Source organism: Eleutherodactylus coqui, chromosome 2 (assembly GCF_035609145.1).
Source record: "Eleutherodactylus coqui strain aEleCoq1 chromosome 2, aEleCoq1.hap1, whole genome shotgun sequence".
In the NCBI taxonomy this organism is placed as follows: Eukaryota; Metazoa; Chordata; class Amphibia; order Anura; family Eleutherodactylidae; genus Eleutherodactylus; species Eleutherodactylus coqui.
Genome location: NC_089838.1, coordinates 29,839,809 through 29,861,902, shown reverse-complemented (window position 1 = coordinate 29,861,902; position 22,094 = coordinate 29,839,809). Strand labels below are relative to the sequence as shown.

The following is a 22,094-nucleotide window of genomic DNA, read 5'->3' as shown; positions in this document are numbered from 1 at the left end:
GAGAATAGACTCCTATGCAGTTTTTTTCTCGTACTATGGAAAGACCCGTTCTATGCTCACTCACTTGTAATCGTTAAATCGCTGTAGGAAAGCTAAAACATAAATTTTATTTGATATGAATTAAAATAAAGACCTGATCTAAAGTTGTGTTAAAGAGCTAATATTCTTCAGTGCCGTATATAATCGGTCCCCAGTCACATCTGCGCCCAATGTCCCCATTTACAATACAGTACGTGCACTAGGGTTGGGGCCGTAGGAAGCCAGTTACCCAGTAGTGTGTTTTTGAATTGTGGAGAAAACCCACAAAAACATGAGAGTAATGGGCAAACTAATTGGAGACGTTGCCATCAGTGGGATTCGAACCTAGGGTAAAGCTGTTAACCACTGAGCCGCTCTGCTGCCCATTTTGCTAGATTTTCAAATTCCCCAGAGTTCGATTGGTTTAGAAAACTGTGTTCAGTAATTTTGTGTTAATAAATAAGGGGGAGGGAGGTTCATCCAATAGAACGAAGAGTTCTGGAAGACCAATCCAATCCTTTCATTGCAAGGGGGGGTGTAAGGGACTTGTTATTTGTATAGCGTCAACTTATGCCGTAGCGCATGGACCATTGTAATGCTTCATGTCCCCTGTGGTGGCACTGCGGAGAAATCCAGTACTTGCTGCCTGCCCCCTATATGGATGATGTTTCAGCAGCAGGAAATCCTGTGATCACCTTATCCTGGGACCCTTCTAACAAAAGAATGTCTAAAGGCTGATTTAGGCCGGCTGCACACGGCCGTGATGGGCTCCGCCGCGGAATTTTCCACGGCGAAGTCCGTCACGGCGCCCCCCAGAGACCCCATACTTACCAGCGGATCCGGCGTTCTCGCTCCCGCATGACGCTTCCCCGCCCACCGCGCTATGCGACACGCCCACCGCGTCACATGACGCGGACGGCCGTGTCATGTGACGTGCCTGCCGCGTCATATGACGCGGCGGCGGTAGGCGGGGAAGCGTTTTTACGCTATCTTCCGCTGTGCTACATCGGGAGATAGTGTGAATGGACGACTTCCATTGACTGCAATGGGAGCCGGCCGCGCGTAAACCTGCGGCAAATAGAGCATACCGCGGGTGAGGACGGGAGATTTCACGGTGCGGAATTCCGCGGTGGAATTCTGCACCGTGAGCATTGTGCCATTAGGTTTAATAGAACCTAATAGCAACGGGCAACGCAGCGGATTTTCGCCGCGAATTACGCGGCGGAAATCCGTTCGTGGGAAGGACACGATGATTTTTGCTCAAAAATCGCTCAAAGCCATCTTTTGAGCGATAATCGTTGTGTCTAACTGCACTGACATCGTGCAGTTTTCGTTAACGAGTTGCTGATCGTTCTCTTTCAGCGTGCTGAAAGACAACGATCAGCCTTATCAGGAGTTCACAGCTGATACTATTGTTTCAGCTGTAGCCCGCTCCATGAACACAGCCGGAGTATGAAGAACACAGAGCTCCAGCTGTGTTCTGCATACCCCGCACGGAGCACACAGCTGTATAACAGCCGGGCACTCCGAGCAGAGAACAGCTGGATGCAGAAGACAAGCGGCCCCTCTTGTCTTCTGCATCCCCTGCTCGGAGCGCAAAGTGATCGCTCAACGTTTGGTCGATCACCTTGCCCTGTAAATGCAGTCAACAATTATCGCTCAAAAGACATCTTTAGAGCGATAATCGTTGTGTCTACACCAGGCTTAAAGTGAACTTACCCCTATAAACAATGCATAGAACTACATGTGGCTGGTAAGCAGAGAGCAGAATCAGCATCAACCTGGTATATATTGACTTGCATTGGAACTATACAAAGCAAACACTTATATTGTAATCACGACTATTTGCAAAGTTGCTTTAATCATTATTCTAGATTTAGAAAAAATTGCTGCAAATAGCCTTTAAAGTCACCTCTTTTGACAAGAGGCATGAATAGAACAGTCCACACATGGGGCATTTAAAAAGTGACAAAAGTTTCCTTCGAAAAGGAACATACCTTGTTACAAAGGCCTAGAAAAGGCATTCCAAGCACGCTTTTGTACAAGGGAACTATTTTTCACTCCACACCAAGCTCATCCCCAACGATGAAATTCATCAGCAATGGAAAGAAATCCCCTTTGAATTCCCACATTACGTGGCTTTCCCCAGAAGTGAAGGAATGATTGACAGCTGAATAGCCAATACAAATCTTTGATGTCTAGTGTCTTGTCAGAGTTCTTCACACACAACTTCTGGCCTGTTCCTGCAGTAATGCATCTAGGATTAAGTTCTCGTCTTGTTGGTATTTACTATCATACAAGGACGAGCAGCTATACCCTGTTTCCCTGAAAATAAGACATAGCATGATTTTCCAGAATTTTTGAGGATGCAAAATGATTTTTCAGGCTTTTTGAGCACGCTTGAAATATAAGGCCTACTCCAAAATTAAGCCCTCTAACAGTTAACTAAAAAAGTCAATTAAAAAATAGTGTCCAGGCAGCTATACATGTAAAAAAAAGTTAAACCTTTTTGAACAAAAATTAATATAAGACACTGTCTTATTTTTGGGAAACACGGTATATGGAGAGATCAATGTGGTACCAAAATATGATCATAAAAGTTTAAAGGGATTTCTCCTATTAACTAAAATAGCTCCACAGCCCCTCTGTACTTCCTGTTTGCTGCTGACCAGCACATGTGACTGCCGCAGCCAATCACTGGCCACAACAGTGACCTTCTATAGCCAGTGATTGGCTGCGGCAGTCACGTGTCCTGGTCAGCAGCAAACAGGAAGTAAAGCGGGTCTGTAGAGCAATTTTAAGCAATGGGAAAACCCCTTTAAATTAACAGTGCACCGTTAATGGAACAAGACCTCTTCGCACATGCATGACCAGTGCGTACACAGCCTGTATTTTTGTACATGTAGTATATATGAATTCACACAACAGCGATTTAAATGGGTACTTTAGGGGTCCAGCCTAAAAAAAAATACCTAGGAATATGAACACTGGGGAGCCAACATGTGGCAGATTGGTGCGGTTTTCAGATTGACTGGTATGGCCAAGTGATTATAGGAGCAAAACTGGCTTACCTGCAAAAATGATGCAGCCGTTAGTGAAGATTGAAAACCATGCTGCTTTGTGGTGTTATTTTACACAGGAAAGCTTTTGGAAAGATAATGAGTGCCTAACGACACGCAATTAGCGCTTTGTTTTTTTTTTTTCCTTTTTTACACTGGCTGAGAATCTGCTTTTGGGGTTCGCCCTCATACGCCAGCTGTTCACATGGGCAGCTGTACTGCCAAGCAATGAGCATTTGTCCCTAATTGTCGAGTGAACAAGTGTTCCGGGGCCCAATCAGCCCATGTAAAATTACTATTACGCTAAGAGGAAACTAATGAAAATGATCTGATACAGGTTTCAGCACTCATACACATTTAATATCTGAATAAAACGGCACAACTATTGTTTATACTAACTACAGATAAAGTTAAAGGTTCTTTAGGTTTTTCATCTAAACATGCAGGCCCATCTGCAACATCCAGGCGAACCTTATTGAATACTGTTACTGGAATTATTACAGCCATAGCTTACATACACATTCATTTATTGGAAGTGCCGACTTAGTTTTTTTGTTGCATGTACATTGGTGTGGGAGTTGCTGCTTAAACTTTTCTTGTGCACTCCATTCACCCAGGTTCTTCAATGAGAGACTATAACCAGGTATTCGGCTTTCCCTTTCATTTGGAGCCTTTTTGCCCAAAGTAAGGTATACACTATATAGACAAAAAGATTTGGACACTGCATGTTTTTCAGAAAAAGTGCTTTATTACCCTATTTAGTAACGTGTCGGCCCTCCTTCTTGTATTACAGCAGCAACACGTCAGCGTACTTTCCACAAGTTCTCTGTAAGTCTGGGCAGGAATAGCTCGCCATTCCTCGCACAAGGCTGTGAGAAGAGATTGTTGTGAGGATGAGCGTTGGTGGCGGTGTCGTGCCCGTTGCTCCAGTTCGTCCCACAAGGTCTCGATCGGATGAATGAATAGTTATTACAAAATGAGCAGCTTTTTATTTTACCTATGCCCTTCCCAGCATACCCTTCGGCAAACTCAGTATTTGAAGATTTGCTGATTTTCTGCAGTGTCCAAATACTTTTGTCCATATAGTGTATATAGAGTTAGGAAACCATCTAATAAGGTTTGCCTGGACGTGGCAGATGGGCCCGCATGTTGTGATCAAAATGTGCACTAAGAATTTTGCATTTTTTATGCAGTTCATATAAACAGTTGTTCAATTTTATTAAGATATTAAATGTGTATGAATGCTTAGGCACATGCTTCTGTAACTGTATTTGTTGCCAATATATGTCACATAAACCACAGGAGACGATTGTGGCTGCAGAGCTGCGCTCACACATATCACCCTCTAGCATATTTTATGGGCATAAACCCAAGGATTACAGAAACAGCACACTCCCAAAAACATCGAATGAATGGAGCTGTAGTGCATGTGTGAGCACTGCTCCATTTACTGCTATGGGACAGAGGGAGATAGCGGAGCGCATTGACCATTGGTCAGACAGGTGCACCAACTCGGAGTGCATCATTCTTGTGATCCTTGAAGGTGCAATCATCATGCTAGATACTAAAGCATATCCCTATCCCCACAGAAGACAGGACAAGTGATGTGGACTGTGATTGGATCAATACAGCTTCTAGGAGAGGGAAAAGGCAAAAAGTATATGCTGTTATCATCGCCAGTCAAACCCCAATAGCATTCTTCACCCAGTGTTCGATGACACCTGCTTACTCAGCCAAGCAAGCTTCCTGTTGGTCCTCAGCTTCTATGCATACACCTTCAATGCTGTGCCACCACCAAGTTCTGCGTCACCCACATGGGCTTCCACAAAGGGACCTTAAGCAATGTGTACTGATGCTTGCCCCACTTAATGTCTTCTGCTGCTCTTCCATAGCCCATGTGCATTAGGGGGCGGATCTTGTAGCATGGAGAAATCCTGTAGTTGCAAATAATGGCAAGTTTGAAAAATCTTGTTGCCATTTCTAAATTTTTAGTTGCATTGTCTCTATCTGGAGTTCTATACCGCATTACAATCCAATACAACTGAGAGTTTGTATGGAACCATAATACATCTATGTGCACCAGACCTGGGAAACAGACAGTGAATACCGGATTGTTCATTATGAGCTCATGCACGTTTTACAAAAGATTAGTTTCAGTTACACAATCTCCTAATATGGTAACAATGCAAATGCAGAATTTACACAGGGACTGTGTGATTAAGAAATGCACCAATTGCACTTAAACTACATGTTTTAGCGCAAGTTATCTTTTCTCTTCAAATAAAGTGTTTTTCTTATTTTTTAATTAGCGGGAACACTGCAGTAAAAACGCATACTTCTGGTTAGTCCAGGGCCAGAAGGGGCGCTGCATTACTTCTGCATGTTAGAATCGGTGTGCTCTTTAGCACCACTTCTTTCATAGTATCCTTTTAGTTTTTTGTGTCTGAAAATTGGTGCACAAAAGTACTAAATTTGGCACATTAAACAACAACAAATTCACGTCCTTTTCGCAGTGTCTAGCAAGGCGCAAACATCTCTTTTTTGGCACATATCACTATCTGTCAAACCTATCTGACCGCTCCTTCAGCGTCTCCTTTGCTGGCTCTACCTGCCCTCCTCTTCCCCTTGCTGTTGGGGTCCCCCAGGGCTTGGTCCTCAGCCCTCTCCTTTTCTCTATCTACACAGCCCCTATTGGACAAACCATCAGGAGGTTTGGCATCCAATACCACCTGTATGCTAACGTCACCCAGCTATATACTTCTTCCTGTGACATCTCTGCACCTTTTTTCCAAAGCATTACTGAGTGTCTTTCTGCTGTCTCTAACACTATGTCCTCTCTCTACCTAAAACTAAACCTCTCTAAGACTGACCTGCTGGTATTTCCGCCCTCCACTAACTGACCTCATCCTGACATCTCCATCTCAGTGTGTGGCGCCACCATTATTCCCAGATAGCATGCCCGCTGCCTTGGGGTCATATTTGACTCCGATCTCTCCTTTACCCCCTACATCCAATCTGTGGCCCAAACAGGTCAGCTGCACCTCAAGAACATCGCAAGAATCCTCTCTTTTCTCACCATGAACACACTAAAAACACTCACTGTTGCCCTCTTCCACTTTTGCCTCGATTATTGCAACTCGTTGCTGATCGGCCTCCCCTGCACCAGACTCTACCCTCTCCAATCCATCCTGAATGCGGCAGCCAGGCTCATCTTCCTGTCCAGCTGCCACTCATACGCATCTGCCCTGTGCCGGTCACTGCACTGGCTGCCCGTTAAATACAGAATTCAATTTAAACTCACTACCTTCATCCATAAAGCCCTCCACAGCACCGCCCCGCCCTACATTGCCTCCCTCATCTCAATCCATCACCCAGCCCGTGTCCTCCACTCTGTTAATAAAATCAGACTGAGCGCTTCTTTAATTCGAACCTCTAATTCCCGACTCCAAGACTTCTCCAGAGCAGCACCGGTCCTCTGGAACGCCCTACCAAAGGCTACCCGAGCAATCCAAGACTCACAAAACTTCAGACAGGCTCTAAAAACGTACCTCTTCAGGGAGGCATACCGCATCCCCTAAACCAAACCCCTCTGGATGCCGCATGATAAAATTGCTCCCTGACCTACTGACTGCAATCCCTGCTAGCCACCATCAATAGCCACCCCCCCCCCTCCCACAGTCACACCGTTTCTGCTGTCACACGGCTTATTGTCTGACCATTGTCTATGTGTATATCACCCCTCACTCTCCACCTCACCATACCGTGCACATCCCCAGTCCCTTTACCTTCTGTATCATCCCATTACTCGTAGTAGGTAAGCTCTTTGGAGCAGGACCATCACCCCTACTGTTTCCTTAAATTGATTACTACATGTAACCGTGGTTCTGTATTTTTTCTACTTTTGTCTTTCTGTATTCCCCCCGTCTTGTAAGCGCTGCGAAATATGTTGGCGCTATATAAAAAAGATTATTATTAAGAATTTGTCTACAATTCTTTACACTAACATTGTGGCATAAGCAACACTGGTATTCTGGCACAACCGGAATAGTAAATCTGGCCCATTATATACTTTTTTTCCCCAATATTGTTTTTTTTTTTTTTTTTAAAGTGTTCCCAGATTTTCTACCGATATAAAAAAGAAAAAACACTAAAAATACTTGTGTTTTTTTTTTTCTCACAAGCTTTTTTTCCTCCAGATTCACTGGAATGTGTGTATGCACATGGATCTTTTTTCCACTCGGACAAAAAGAAAATTGCAGTATGCCCTATTCTTGTCACGTGTGCATGTACCCTTAGGGTGCCTGTCCATGGACGATGGTTTATCGCCCGCGGATCACACTCTATGAAGCTTTCCATAGGGTTACTATGGAAAGCACAGCGCCGGCGTCCACAAGCAGAGAATAATAGCGATTCTCCGCTTGCAGGATTTAAATCGCGGCATGCTTCGATTCTCAGCAGTGAGCCTATCTATCAGATAGGCTCAGCTCGGAGACCTGTCGGTGCTCCCCCCTCCTCCCCCACTGCCGTGGACAGGGGGCCTTAGGGTGCTTCACATGTCGCCGATTTCCTGCAGAGGTGAAATCTGTTACAGAACTGCACCAAAATCTGCAGCAAATCAGCAGTGTGTGACCACCCCCTCAGAGTCAATCGGCAAGCCCCGGCAATATCTCGCTGATATTGTAGTCAAGGGAAGTGGTGCCTTTGGGCTCAGTGAGTCTACAGATTCTAGGTGCCCCTTGCTATAACTATGCCCCTAAACAACCCAATCTTGCCCATTAACTCTAATAAGTGAAGAAGACACTAGTATGTTAAATAGCCGAAATCCTGTAACAGAATTTGCATTGATGCCTAGGAGCTTCAAGTTACGCCTCCGATGGGATCTTAAATAATACATGGTCCCCTTTAAATCCATCAAATACTTCCGTTTACACATTACAATTTTTGAGCTTGCAGTTTGGGGAAAATTTGTGCTTTTTATGCAGCAAGTATTTTTAATCTCTTGTTTCTGCTTTCATACTATAACCTGGACTTGGAAAATGAAACCTACAATCTGATTGGTTACTACAGCTGACTATTTTTTTTTTTTTTTTTAACTAGTCTTCATAAACAGTTCCATTAGCGTTCACATGGCAATGCCAACTGGAATGCTTTCACCTGCAAAAACTGGGCGCTAACCACGGTTTCTCGACACGGACGACACACAGTGATACACGGCTGCCAATAGTTCAAATCGCTCCTTTTGTATCTTTGGCATTTATAAAGAGCGTCGGTGGCCAAACGCCATTTTAAAGTACATTTCTTATCACGTATCTATGACTACAAAGTCACAGCAGAGAATTACCCGAATTGTTTCAGCTTCAAGCAATTAGAACAAAGATTTGACCAATAACCAGGGCACAAAAAAAACTCATTCTACCAGAAGCGATGAACAAAAATGGCACTTTTGTTTAGGTGCAAAATCTAGGTTCTGGGACTTGTGAGAGTTTGATGGCAGTAAAGAGGACATTTTAGCCTAATAGTTTAGGGTCTGAGTACATTGGAAAATTCACATATTAATTGGAAATTTTTTTTTGCTGATGTCTAGAAATATGAAGCACCCATTTGAGGCTATTCAAGGGCTAACGCCCACGGACGGATTTCTGCCATGTTCTACTAAACCTAACAGCTCAATTACCACGCTGCGAAATTCCACAGCGGAATTCCGCAGCATGAAACAAACCGTAGGCATGTCCTAATTGCTGCAGGAATACGCGCGGCCGGCTTCCATTGTATGGAAGCCGGCTGTCATGCTATACGTCCACTGTAGCACAGTAGAAGTATCACATGGAAACCTATCTCCGCTGTCTCCGGCACTGCCGACGTGTCACGCGCTGTACTGCGCATGCGCGCCGGCATGAGGGATGGGAATAGCGTGGCGGATCCGGGGAGGTGAGTATGAGGGTTTTCGGGGGTGCCTTGGCGGACTCCGCTGCGATATTCCGCTAGCGGAGTGCGCCACGGCCGTGGGCATGGGGCCTAATAGGCTAAAACATTAATATCTCAGGCTCATCAAAAAAAGTTTCACTCACTGGAGGCCCAGATGCTGAGACCCCTGCTAATTGCTGAAAAGAAGGGGCTGCAGTGCTCACCTGATAGCTGTACCCTCTTGGCTGTCTTTGCTGCCTGTCAGCTCCCCTCGGCAGCTAAAGATTGAGGTATAGATGTTTACAGAAGTCTATGCATCAGTCTTCAGCTGCCGAGCGAAGCCGACAGGCAGAGAAGACAGTCAAAAGTTTTTTTTAAAAATGCAGTTACCCCTATTAGGTATTTGCAAATGTTTTTTCTAAGCTAGTGAACCCCTTTAACATGTAGAATCTCCCAAGAACTTCCCTCTCTTGGTTATCCCAAGTGCCTGTCCACATCATCATTTTACAACCACATCTCAAAAGGTTCATCTCAGTTGACTAGTAAACTAGGTCTTTATAAGCTATTCCATCTTACTCAACTCGAAAGTGTTCCCATAAACCGTGGGTCTAAATACTGTCCAAGGGATAAGTAGACCCTAAAATAACTACTACTGTGGTTCAGCCTCCAGAAGTCACTTCCATGGACCTTTAGGAGTTGAAGACTTCTATAGGTCACCATCTTTTGTGGCACCTTAGGTAATACTGGCTGCTCCTCAATTCGAATGATTGCCGTCTTAACACTACATCATTTTGTCCACTCCGTTTCGCTTACGGCTGTTGAGTTTTGCATCAATAGCTTAGATAATGCCCGATTAGTCAAATTTTGGAAACTTCTACTGGAAATTTTGCGAGCGTAATACAGACTTTCACTTTATCATCTAGAAGTAGAGCGATAGGGTTTTCATAATTTCCTGGCATGAAAAACAGGATATATTGTTTAATAGGCTGGTTGCCTTTTCCTGTGTCGATGTTTCAGCTCCTCCACTAATTTAGACACCTTTGTGGCTCCAAATTGGCACCATTCGAGTTCAGACAGGGCAGGACTGTTATTCATCACAAGACCAGGCTTAATATTTCCTGCCCAACATCTATGGAAATAAATGGCAGATCAAAATGTACTGCCCAAAATACAAGGTATATAATACAATCCGACTTGTGTTTTATTTCACTGGGTAATAGAATGGAGATTCCTGGCCTCCACTGACATTTGAAATAGACAATTTAGCTCAGTACAATTTCTGGTAAATTGAATTAGCCTTTCAACGAGGCATTTGAGCCAATTTCAAAGATGATGTGGACTTATATTGTGTCATTCACCTATTTATACTATAGCTCTTCCAAATTATTACATTGATGTAGGCTAAGACATGACAAATCCATGGAGCCAAGGGTCCTAGATCAGGCACAACCTTTTTGGTGTGAGGGCCACATTGTCATATTGTTTTACTTTAGGGGGCCACAATAAAATTTAAGTAGCTCACACATTCCACAACCCCCACCACCACCACCCCAGAACTATGCCTTCCCTCACAGAGAAATTCTCCTTCCATCATTACATGTCTATGTCTCCCCACGCAGAATAATCATCCCCACTTTCAGTACATGGTCTTATTCATATTTTGGGGCCATGCGCTATCCATGTATACCATGGACAATACACTGACCCACAATAGCCTATGAATCTATTCATGTTGCCATTTTATTTTTCACCACACGGCCCATCGCTGCAGGAAAAAAGAAAATCTACATGTTCTATTCTTCTAATTTTCTCAGACAAATGTACGGCACACAGTGCATTTCCCCCCCTTCACCCTCCCCTAAGAAAAATGTCAATATGATGTCCCATATTTGGACCAAACACGACAAGGACTGTGTGAATATGCCCGTCATGCAGCAATACCACACCTCGCTATCCCCCCATGCACCAATATCACATCCCGCTATCGCCCCGTGAAGCAATACCACATCTTGCCATCGCCCTGTACAGCAATATCACACCCAGTTGTCCCCCCGTGCAGCAAAATAACACCCCGCTATCGACCCTGTGCAGCAATATAACACCCCGCTATCGACCCTGTGCAGCAATATAACACTCCGCTATCGACCCTGTGCAGCAATATAACACCCCGCTATCGACCCTGTGCAGCAATATAACACCCCGCTATCGACCCTGTGCAGCAATATAACACCCCGCTATCGACCCTGTGCAGCAATATAACACCCCGCTATCGACCCTGTGCAGCAATATAACACCCCGCTATCGACCCTGTGCAGCAATATAACACCCCGCTATCGCCCTGTGCAGCAATATCACACCCAATTATCCCCCGTGCAGCAATATAACACGCTGCTATCACCCTGTGCAGCAATATCACATCCCTCTATTGCCCCGTGCAACAATATCACATCTCTCTATTGCCCCGTGCAACAATATCACATCCCGCAACGCCCCATGCAGCAATACCACATCTCACTATCGCCCCGTACAGCAATATCACACCCAGTTGTCCCCCCGTGCAGCAATATAACACCCCGCTATCGCCCCGTGCAGCAATATCACACCCAGTTATCCCCCCGTGCAGCAATATCCCACCCAGTTATCCCCCCGTGCAGCAATATCACACCCAGCTACTTTTTCCCCTAGAGTCCCTTCTCCTGCCCTGATAAGCACCACTCAGCAAGTCATGAGCGCAGCCCTCGTCTGTGAAGGAAAATGCTGATTGGTTAATACAGGCAATAGTTTGACAGAAGTAGTCGGCAAGTATGGCAAGAGCCTATATTAGTCGATAAGCACTTTCCTTCACAGACAAGGCAGCCCTGCTGCATCCGGCGCCAGCAATCTTCAGACAGAGTCACACCCGATCACACACGCCGGCAATCAGCTAGGTTTCTGTCTAGCAAGCCAGGGGGTCATAGTGCAGGTTGTATGCAGCCTTGTCCTCGCTGTTGGCACCTTTTTGGGGGGTTATTTCATATAGACGTCTATGGAGGTTTTACTCATTGACCACTGAAAAAATGAAATTCTCAAATAGGCTCCCAAATTCAACAGTATTTTATTAACCTTGTTATCAGGGGCGTAACTAAAGGCTCAGGGGCCCTGATGCAAAACGTGAGCTGGGCCCCCCCTCTATCTGTATCTGTACCCGTACCCATACCTAAACCATGCTGCACAGAGACATAACTTGAAGCTCCTGGGCCCCAATGCAAAACCTGTAACAAGGCCCCCAACTATAATGCTTCATTCATAGTACTGGGCTTCCTATATGGAGAAGAGAGGCCTTATGGGCCCCCTAAGGCTCCTGGGCCCGGGTGCAACCGCATCCCCTGCACCCTCTATAGTTACGCCCCTGCTTGTTATACTGCTGTTTTTATCTACATATCAATACCAGGAGGCCCTCCTAGATTCCTACCATCTCTGGCTAATGATATAACTTTACTTCCTTCCTCTTGCTCATAGGGCGCCATCATATTCTACAATACAGTGTTGGCCCTCACCGCTACTTTGTGTTATTTATGGGGTATGTAGGAATACAGTACCTGTGTTGGCCATTAGGGGGCTTATGGGCGGGTTGCAGGGAGAGACTTCTGGCAGGGAAAGGGTTTATTCTCCCAAATAGGGCAGAATCACACATCCATATGTGCAAAAACCCATGGGTTAGCGCAACGCATTAGCGTCATGAATGTTGCGCTTTTGCATGCGTTTTTGTGCATTTTACTGAACTTTTTTGCTGTCAGGGACCTTTCCTATTGGCCGAGGACATACCGTTTCCGCGATTTAAAAGGCTTTGTAGCCTAATTAGTCCCAGAGGAGTTCTTTTTCTCGTTAAATTGCGCAGCATATTGCTCAATTACGCGAGTATCGGTGCACATTTGAACACTTCCATAGACTTCTACGGGGCCTTTGGTACACAAATGTGCACTAAAATAGAGTATGCTGCGTTTGTATGTGCACACAAAAACAAGAAATGAGAGTGAACCCATTGAAATCAATGGGTTCTACTCTCTGCGTCTTGCGCAAACACGTCCGTGTGAGTCTGCCCTTAATCAGCAGACACTTATGTGGGCGTTTCTGCAAGACAGCAAAACTCAATACTTTATGTCCATTGGGTCCATTACAGACCAAGCTCTGGTCCACTGGCGTTAACTTTGGAGTGAGAGTGAGTTCCTGTGTTAAGTCTAGTTCACACAAGAACTCAGACGGTACACGAAAAACTGCAAACTGGACTCATGGACAGACATAATACACACACAGAGTTAGGGTCCAAATGACACACATACCTCCCACCTGAAACGTGTACATTCTGCTACGTCTAGTCACTCCTACCAGAGTACGTGTACGTTCTGTTATGTCATTCACGAACAGGCGAAACTCTGATTGGAAACAGCGGGCATAACTCATGGACAGACATAACTCACTGATTGACGAAGGCTCAAAACATGACCAAACATACCCGCATGCATAAACAGATGCAATAATTATAGAATGTACGAGGTATTTATTCGTATTTTGGCCAAGATACTTAAGCCTGGAAGCCCACTTCAAGGGTCCTCATTATTTCGTGGGTTCCTACTCTAACAAAACAACTTCTACATGAAATCTGCCTGCATGCCGGGCGATCGTCCCGACAGGGACGGGCGGCGCTGGAACCAAGGGATCTACCTAGACCTAAATGACAAACGAAACACAGCAGGACTGAACGCAGCTCACACCAACACGCCAGGGATTAGCATAAAACACACGTTCGTGCTCAGGTGTAAACATCAGCTGACTGGTGGGAATACAGAGCGGTGGACTCCCATTGATCAGATAGATGGCCTACCCTAAGGATAGGACAGCAAATTTAAATTAGGTGTCTCTCACTACCTTAGACCACCGCAAGTCATCCACAGCCGATGTGCTCCTTGCAGTTCTGGTGCTCATCCGCATTCTGGCATTTCCCATAGCTGGCTATGATGTCATTATGGATTCATTCATTTCGAAAAAATTATAAATAGCGCCTCCAATCAGATAGCATATTGTGTGGGGAACCAAACCTTGCAGTATCCAAGCTACACTTTATTAACATGCTTTACGACGGAGCTATTCCACATTCTTTACAAAGTATTTTTGCTTCTGCCGCTTATGTCATCAGACGAGTACAAAAAAAAACAAAAAAAACAGAACGGGGCTGTTCCTGGCTCCGAATGTACCGCTCAGCGTCATACTTGCATTTTTCCAGAGATTCTCTATCAACTTTATTATATGGGAGATAGCCGCTGCTTTGTTCTAATCGTTTTGCTGGGTCTCCAGGCAAAATATGGTTTGCGAATTAAGGGACATTGCCAATTCTCCCAGCAAAACAGGAAAACGTTCCAAACTGTCGAGGAAAATCAAGCAGTTGGTATTGTTTCAGCTGGCAGCAAGCAGCCGAATATACTGGAATTGAGCAAAGATCATTCTTTAAAGAACGATGACCCCTTCAGTCTGAAAAACACATTATATCTGGAATTATTATTAATGGAATAGGAAACGACCGGAAAAAATAGAATACTGAGGGAGATGTCCATAATTACTAGCAACAGTGCAGAAGAGAAACGTCTCTTGCCACGGATCATGTCATTTTTTGAGGTGCACCCAAGTATAGAAAAGAAGGGGGAAAAAAACCATTCAGAATAATGAAAAGACTTTCCTGGTAGTGGAAAGATTTCTATCTAATTCCCTAAATAAATGCCCCTCCCTTTGTGGCCTAGGGTAGAAGAGGGGCAGGAGTGTAACTATAGGGGGTGCAGAGGTAGCAGTCACTATCGGGCCCAGCAGCCTTAGGGGGCCCAAAGGCCCCCCTGTTACGTACCAAGACACTAGTATTATAAATGGCACATGGTTGATTGGGGGCCCCGTTGCAGATTTGGCATCTGGGCCCTAGGGCTCCTAGTTACATTTCTGAAGAGGGGGTTGATATCCGGTGCTCCAGTGGTATATTTACTCCTCTAGGCTCTAGTGATCAGTCCTACATTCCATCTTTATCAGGGATCTCAACACGATGTTTACATCAAACTCCTGTCCTGCCATGATCTTGGGCAAGAACAGAGGAGACCCTCTATGACAGGTCAGAGCGCCTTATGACTGCTCTGCTTGATCATTAAAAAGGGTTATCTCAAAATTTAAACTTATCCTCTATTCACAGTACAAGGGATAACTTTATGATCACCTCAATGCCAAGACCCCCACTGTTCCATAGAATGGATGCCCTGTGTCCCCTTCCTCTGCATTGTAGGCAAATTGAACGGCACAACGGTGATGCATGCGTAGTGCCGCTCCATTCATGACCCTTATCAATCATAAACCTATCACCTGTCCTGTGGACAGGGAATAGAATTAGATTTTGGCATAACCCCATTAAGTTTTGTGCTATAGGAGTTCCCTTAAAGGGCTCTCTCACAGGTTTGTATTTCATGTGCATAGCACATACGCAATGATATGCGTATGCCGACAATCGCCATACACTATCTTGCTGTGTATGTATGTGTAATAGCGCCAAGATAGTACATGCCACAATCTTTTTTTGCACACGTATGTCGCACGCTGTGTGGGAGAGGCACAATTGAGAGCATAATAAACCCACAGAACCTGCGCATGTAATCCATGGTAGCATACGCTCGGGTCAGAGAGCCCTTAAGGAAGGTCTGGTACAGCCAGGGCTCCCTGACTCCAAGTAACAAGGCTGAAGGATGTGGACTCACTGGGTCACTAATAAATTTGGCATAAGGACAAATCAGACAGAGTATAAAAGTCCTTTCTTAACCCCTGCAAGGAGGTATGCACTTTCCCATTGAAAATTACCAGGTCGCCAACCCTGCAGTATACTCAGTTACCAACCAATAGCAATTATATGCAGAGTGGACAAAATGATGTGGTACCAAGGTGACAGGCAGGAAATCAGTCAGAGTGCCCAGGTCGAGACAAGTGGGGTACAGTCATAAATTGGTAACTTGGCAGAGTGGGCAATGTACTGATAGATGTGGTCAATAATACAATCTGGGTCATTAAAAAGGATGATCACTACCGAATGGGCTTTATTGCTCAGGCCCAGCATGATGGGAAAGGGTCCTTTATAGAACTCAGGGCACCTGGGCATCGGAGATATTGGCATGATGCAGGGGACAGTGGTGCAAGGGGTGGAAGTAATACATCACAGTGCAATCCTAAATTGTAAGTCTTGCAAAAAGGTCAACTTTATTTTTTCTAAAATGTAGGAATTCAGCCGACTGAACCATGATGAAGGTAGGGCACCGTAGCTGATCGTTCATATATGGTACATCAATAGAGGACAACACAATTAATTAGGAATTTGCTGCTACGGCCTACGTACTCCAGACCTCATCTATGGAGATGCTGTGATCATATCTTAGCAATGGAACCTCATTCCATCAGTCAATAATGGACCATGATTGGGTATCAAAGCCATTCCACGCCGTCTTCATGCGGGAAGTCCCGGGTTGTGAATCTGTTACTTGAAACCAATCTTTATTGTTGTTTTTGAGCTCCTTTTTGTTGCCCACTTACTCTAGTCTTTTTCTACCAACATAAAGGTCTGTTTCTCGGCAGCATGTATAAAATGTTTTTTGTTGTTTTCCCCCGTGCGCAAGGAGCAAACTTTTAATAACAACATTCCCAGTTGCTTAGTGCCTATCCAGCGTATTGCCAACTATGTGACACAATCGTTAAGACGCTTAATTTGCCGCTTTGTCAAATTCTGCATTAGATCCACATAAAACGGGGTCCTTTAAGGACAAGACTTTAATCGGCGTTAACCCTTCGCCCCGCACTGAGACCTGTGAATGACGCCTTGTGCGATATATATACGTTGGTGGTCTTCAGAACGGTTGCTTGGATCTAAACAGCTACTCATCTTGTGAAACGTAGGCCATATTCAACAGAGATTTACGGCTTCCATGACAGTAATCGGCTACTGGCAGGACACCTCTGATGGGCAAGTCCCACATTCTCCTCCACTAGACGAGACCATAAAATAAACTTTTCAGTCCAAAGAAAATGTTAGATACATCGCCAGAGGGTGTTACAATCACAATGACCGCGGAAACAGCCCAATAATGTGTTATGTAATTCGACAATGGGCGTCAGATGGTAAGATTACCGAACTCTGGGCATCGACTATTTTAGTTAAACTAAAGTTGTGTAATATTTTAGAAAAAAGTAAATAATCTATTTTAAATACATTTTGTAAAATTTTTTACCATCTTATGTAGAGTAAATATAGTCTAGTTTGGGTTATATATTTTCCTGATTATGCGCCAATAGTCGTCCCATGTAACATCACGCAATGCGCTGCTGCTCTCTGGTCATACGAAACCAGCAATGGAACTCAATAAAAGTATGGATTAAATAAAGTATTTTCAAAGATATTCATCATATTATGCAGATTTCAGCTCTGTGTAACACATTTTTTTTATGCGATGGGATGGGTGGTCAATCACAGCTTCTCCCAGTAATAACAGGAGATCATTTGGGGTTCCAGTAGCTTGACCCAAGTCAATAAGTTAATCATCAGGGCAGCTGGGATCCGTGGTTTAGGGGGCTTCACAGACTTGAGCAAAACCTTTCAATTCCTAATTTACTCCTTTCCCACCTTACATTTAAAAATGGATTAGTTGTCTACGCCCACAGGATCCCCTTTTTGCTGGAGGTTTTTTCTCGATCACACCATTCTCGGTATACTCTTCCACAAGGAAACCCTAAGGCTGGGTTCACATGGGGCGGAATTGCCGTGGAATTTCAGGGCGGATTTTCCACACGGAAATTCCACCTGCAATTTTTAAGCAGCAAAGAAGACGGGATTTGCAAAAATCTCATCCACACGCTGCGGTCAAGCCGCATGGAATTCAAACTGTCAACTGTATCACCGTTTCCACTACAGGCGCTCTCCTGTCTATGGAGAGAGATGGCCGCAGTGGAATAAGCCGGTTTCAGAACCCGCGCTAAATGTCTTGGGCGTTACGGTATACTACCCTTGATACGCCAGCCTGGGTGCCCTAGATCTCACCCACAACCCCTGTCCCTGCCTGCTTGCCTCCACTCCTGACTAACCCAGGGCGGCCAACTGGGCGACAGTCCCTACTCTCACTAGGGACCGAAAAAGGGACGCTGGCGTACCTGGATGGAAAGGGTAGAATACCGACAGAATAGGCAGATGAAAATAACCAACACGAACAATAAGAAGAACTGAGGCAGATGGAAAAACCTGGCGGACGATAGCAAAGTATAGCAGACAAGATGACAGAAGCAGGAGACCAACCAAGGCAGACTAGCTAGCAGACTGAGGGAAACCAATAACTGGCCGTGATTGCAAGTCTCTGCCCGACCTAAAAACAAAAGCCTCTGCCCCGGGACGGAGAGAGGGAGACAGCCAACAAAAGGGAGCTCGTGCACGGCAGCTGCACTCACAGGTGCGCGCGCGCACGGCGCTGTGTGCCACCAGCACCACGCCGTCCACGCCGGCCAGGCACCCGCGCCCCCGGCAGCCGGACAACAAGCCGGGGGATGTGCCCCGACCGCGGGACTCCGCACACCGCCGCCCTGGGAGGACCAGCAACCGCCGCATGGTAACAACGGGACTTCAGCTGAGGAAATCTCTGGGAATTTCCGTGCAGTCCTGCTGCGGACATTCTGCCCCATGTGAACCCTGCCTAAAGGATTGACAGTTAAATACTGACCCAAGACCTCTGTGAAGTCAGCACCCCATCTTTCAAAAAAAGTTAATTTTTTCATAAGTTCTGGATGCACCCCAAAGAGTTCTAGAGTTGCCAATTAATTTTAAAAATAGTTCTAGCGAATTAAGCAAAAAAATCAACAAATGTATCTCTGGGGTGCTAACTTCCAAAAATGATATTACTAAATCAGTGAGAACTTTGTAAATATGGGTTCTAGAGCTTCAAGCATTAAGAGTTTTCTTCAGAACTCTTGAGGTGCTACCCAGAACTGTTATAAAATCGCGGGATTTCCAAAAAATTTATTTACACATATTAACTGAACTTTTTTGATCCGGCATCTAAAAATCAGCAAGAACGTTGTAAATATGGGTTCTAGAGCTTCGAGCATTAAGAGTTTTCTTCAGAACTCTTGAGGTGCTACCCAGAACTGTTATAAAATCGCGGGATTTTCCAAAAATGTATTTACACATAATAACTGAAATTTTTCGATCTAGCATCTGAAAATCAGTGAGAACATTGTAAATATGGGTTCTAGAGCTTCGAGCATTAGGAGTTTTCTTCAGAACTCATGAGGTGCTACCCAGAACTCTTATAAAATCGCAGGATTTCCTCAAAAATTTTTTACACATAAGTGAAATTTTTTGATCTGGCATCGAAAAATCAGCAAGAACGTTGTAAATATGGGTTCTAGAGCTTCGAGCATTAAGAGTTTTCTTCAGAACTCTTGAGGTGCTACCCAGAACTGTTATAAAATCGCGGGATTTTCCAAAAATGTATTTACACATAATAACTGAAATTTTTCGATCTAGCATCTGAAAATCAGTGAGAACATTCTAAATATGGGTTCTAGAGCTTCGAGCATTAGGAGTTTTCTTCAGAACTCATGAGGTGCTACCCAGAACTCTTAGAAAATCGCGGGATTTCCCCCAAAATTTACACATAATAACTGACATTATTTGATCCAGCATCTAAAAATCAGCGAGAACTTTGTAAATATTGATTCTAGAGCTTCGAGCATTAAGAGTTTTCTTCAGAACTCTTGACGTGCTACCCAGAACTCTTATAAAATCGCAGGATTTCCTCAAAAATTTTTTACACATAAGTGAAATTTTTTGATTCGGCATCTAAAAATCAGCAAGAACGTTGTAGATATGGGTTCTAGAGCTTCGAGCATTAACAGTTTTCTTCAGAACTCTTGAGGTGCTACCAAGAACTCTTATAAAATCGTGGGATTTCCCCAAAATTTTTTTACACATGATTTAAAAATTTCAGTTATTATGTGTAAAAATTTGGGGGGGAAATCCCGCGATTTTATAAGAGTTCTGAAGAAAACTCTTAATGCTTGAAGCTCTAGAACCCATATTTACAATGTTCTCGCTGATTTTCTGATGCAGGATCGAAAAATTTCAGTTATTATGTGTAAATAAATTTTTGGGAAATCCCGTGATTTTCTAACAGTTCTGGGTAGCATCTTAAGAGTTCTGAAGAAAACTCTGAATGCTCGAAGCTCTAGAACCCATATTTACACCGTTCTTGCTGATTTCTAGATGCCGGATCAAAAAATTTCAATTATGTGTAGATTTTTTGTGGAAAACCCGCGATTTTATAAGATATCTGGGTAGCACCTCAAGAGTTCTGAAGAAAACTCTTAATGCTCGAAGCTCTAGAACCCATATTTACAATGTTCTCACTTATTTTTGGATGCCGGATCAAAAAATTCTAGTTATTATGTGTAAAAAATTTTGGGGGAAAGAAAACTCTTAAAGGGGTTGTCCCGCGATAGCAAGTGGGGTTATGCACTTCTGTATGGCCATATTAATGCACTTTGTAATATACATCGTGCATTAAATATGAGCCATACAGAAGTTATTCACTTACCTGCTCCGTTGCTAGCGTCCTCGTCTCCATGGTGCCGTCTAATTTCAGCGTCTAATCGCCTGATTAGACGCGCTTGCGCAGATGGGTCTTTTCCCTTCGGCTCGGCTCAGCAGCAGCGGCGTTCTGGCTCCGCCCCCTTCTAAGCGTCATCGCGTAGCTCCGCCCCGTCACGTGTGCCGATTCCAGCCTCCTGATCGGGCGATTAGACGCTAAAATTAGACAGCACCATGGCGACGGGGACGCCAGCAATGGAGCAGGTAAGTGAATAACTTCTGTATGGCTCATATTTAATGCACGATGTACATTACAAAGTGCATTAATACGGCCATACAGAAGTGTATACCCCCACTTGCTGCCGCGAGACAACCCCTTTAATGCTCGAAGTTGTAGAACCCATATTTACAATGTTCTCGCTGATTTTCAGATGCCGGATCGAAAAATTTCAGTTATGTATGAATAAATTTGAGGGGAAATCCCACGATTTTATAAGAGTTCTGGGTAGCACCTCAAGAGTTCTGAAGAAAACTCTTAATGCTCGAAGCTCTTGAACCCATATTTACAGAGTTCTCACTGATTTAGTAATATCATTTTTGGAAGTTAGCACCCCAGAGATACATTTGTTGATTTTTTTGCTTATTTCGCTAGAACTATTTTAAAAATTAATTGGGAACTCTAGAACTCTTTGGGGTGCATCCAGAACTTATGAAAAAATTAACTTTTTTGAAAGATGGGGTGCTGACTTCACAGAGGTTGACCCAAGTGACTTTGCCTGACTGGAAGTCGCTTAGATTGCTTGATTTTCCCATTCTAATGTGAAGTCATACAAACTAATTCACAGAAAACGTCACATGATTTTATGCTGTACTCCAGGGTTACGGGTCCCGTTTCCATATAGCAAAGCTCCACTTGTGAAACGGACAGGGTCTGTAATAAAGTGACCAATCAGTGTAAATCTTTCTAAATCGTGAGCAGGAAAAAGTACAGGAAAGGCTGCGCCATGTGCAGCACACGGTTTGTCTCATACGTCAGCTGTCTGTAGAAGCAGAGATGACTGGCACCAGCCTTACATTACTTCTACCTTAATTACTTTTATTATATGAAACCCTACTTCAGATGGTAGTGGCATCAGATATCATGATGAAGCTAGGATTTTCACTGGAGTTCCCATTCAGGTTGAAGGGCTTGCCCTGTTAAAACTAACTTCAAATGGATTAAAACAACTAAATAAAATGGTACTTACCTGTCCTCAGCCCCGGATTCTCCCAGTCTCTGTTGACAGCGGAAGTCAGCTTACCGCCACCTGCCAGTCAAAGGCCACAACGTCAGCAGCTGCTCTCCTGACATCAGTGCTCACATCCAGGATTGGATCGCTAGAGCTGAGGACAGGTAAGTATCGCTTATTTTGTTGCCATTTAGTTCCTCAATTAAAAAGTTACATTTTCTAACTAGAAATGAGTGAGCCTACTCGGTAGGGCAGTTACTCGAG

The 22,094-nt window shown here is 44.3% G+C and overlaps 1 long non-coding RNA gene across 1 annotated transcript in view; it reads right to left on the bottom strand.

Annotated features, from left to right (window-relative positions):
• LOC136611213 (uncharacterized) overlaps positions 1-21,963 on the bottom strand; it is a 141,741-nt gene extending 119,778 nt beyond the window's left edge. The window contains exon 1 of the long non-coding RNA XR_010790235.1: positions 21,849-21,963. This is a non-coding gene — a long non-coding RNA (uncharacterized lncRNA). The remainder of the gene's footprint in view (positions 1-21,848) is intronic.
• Between the last annotated feature and the right edge of the window lie 131 nt (positions 21,964-22,094).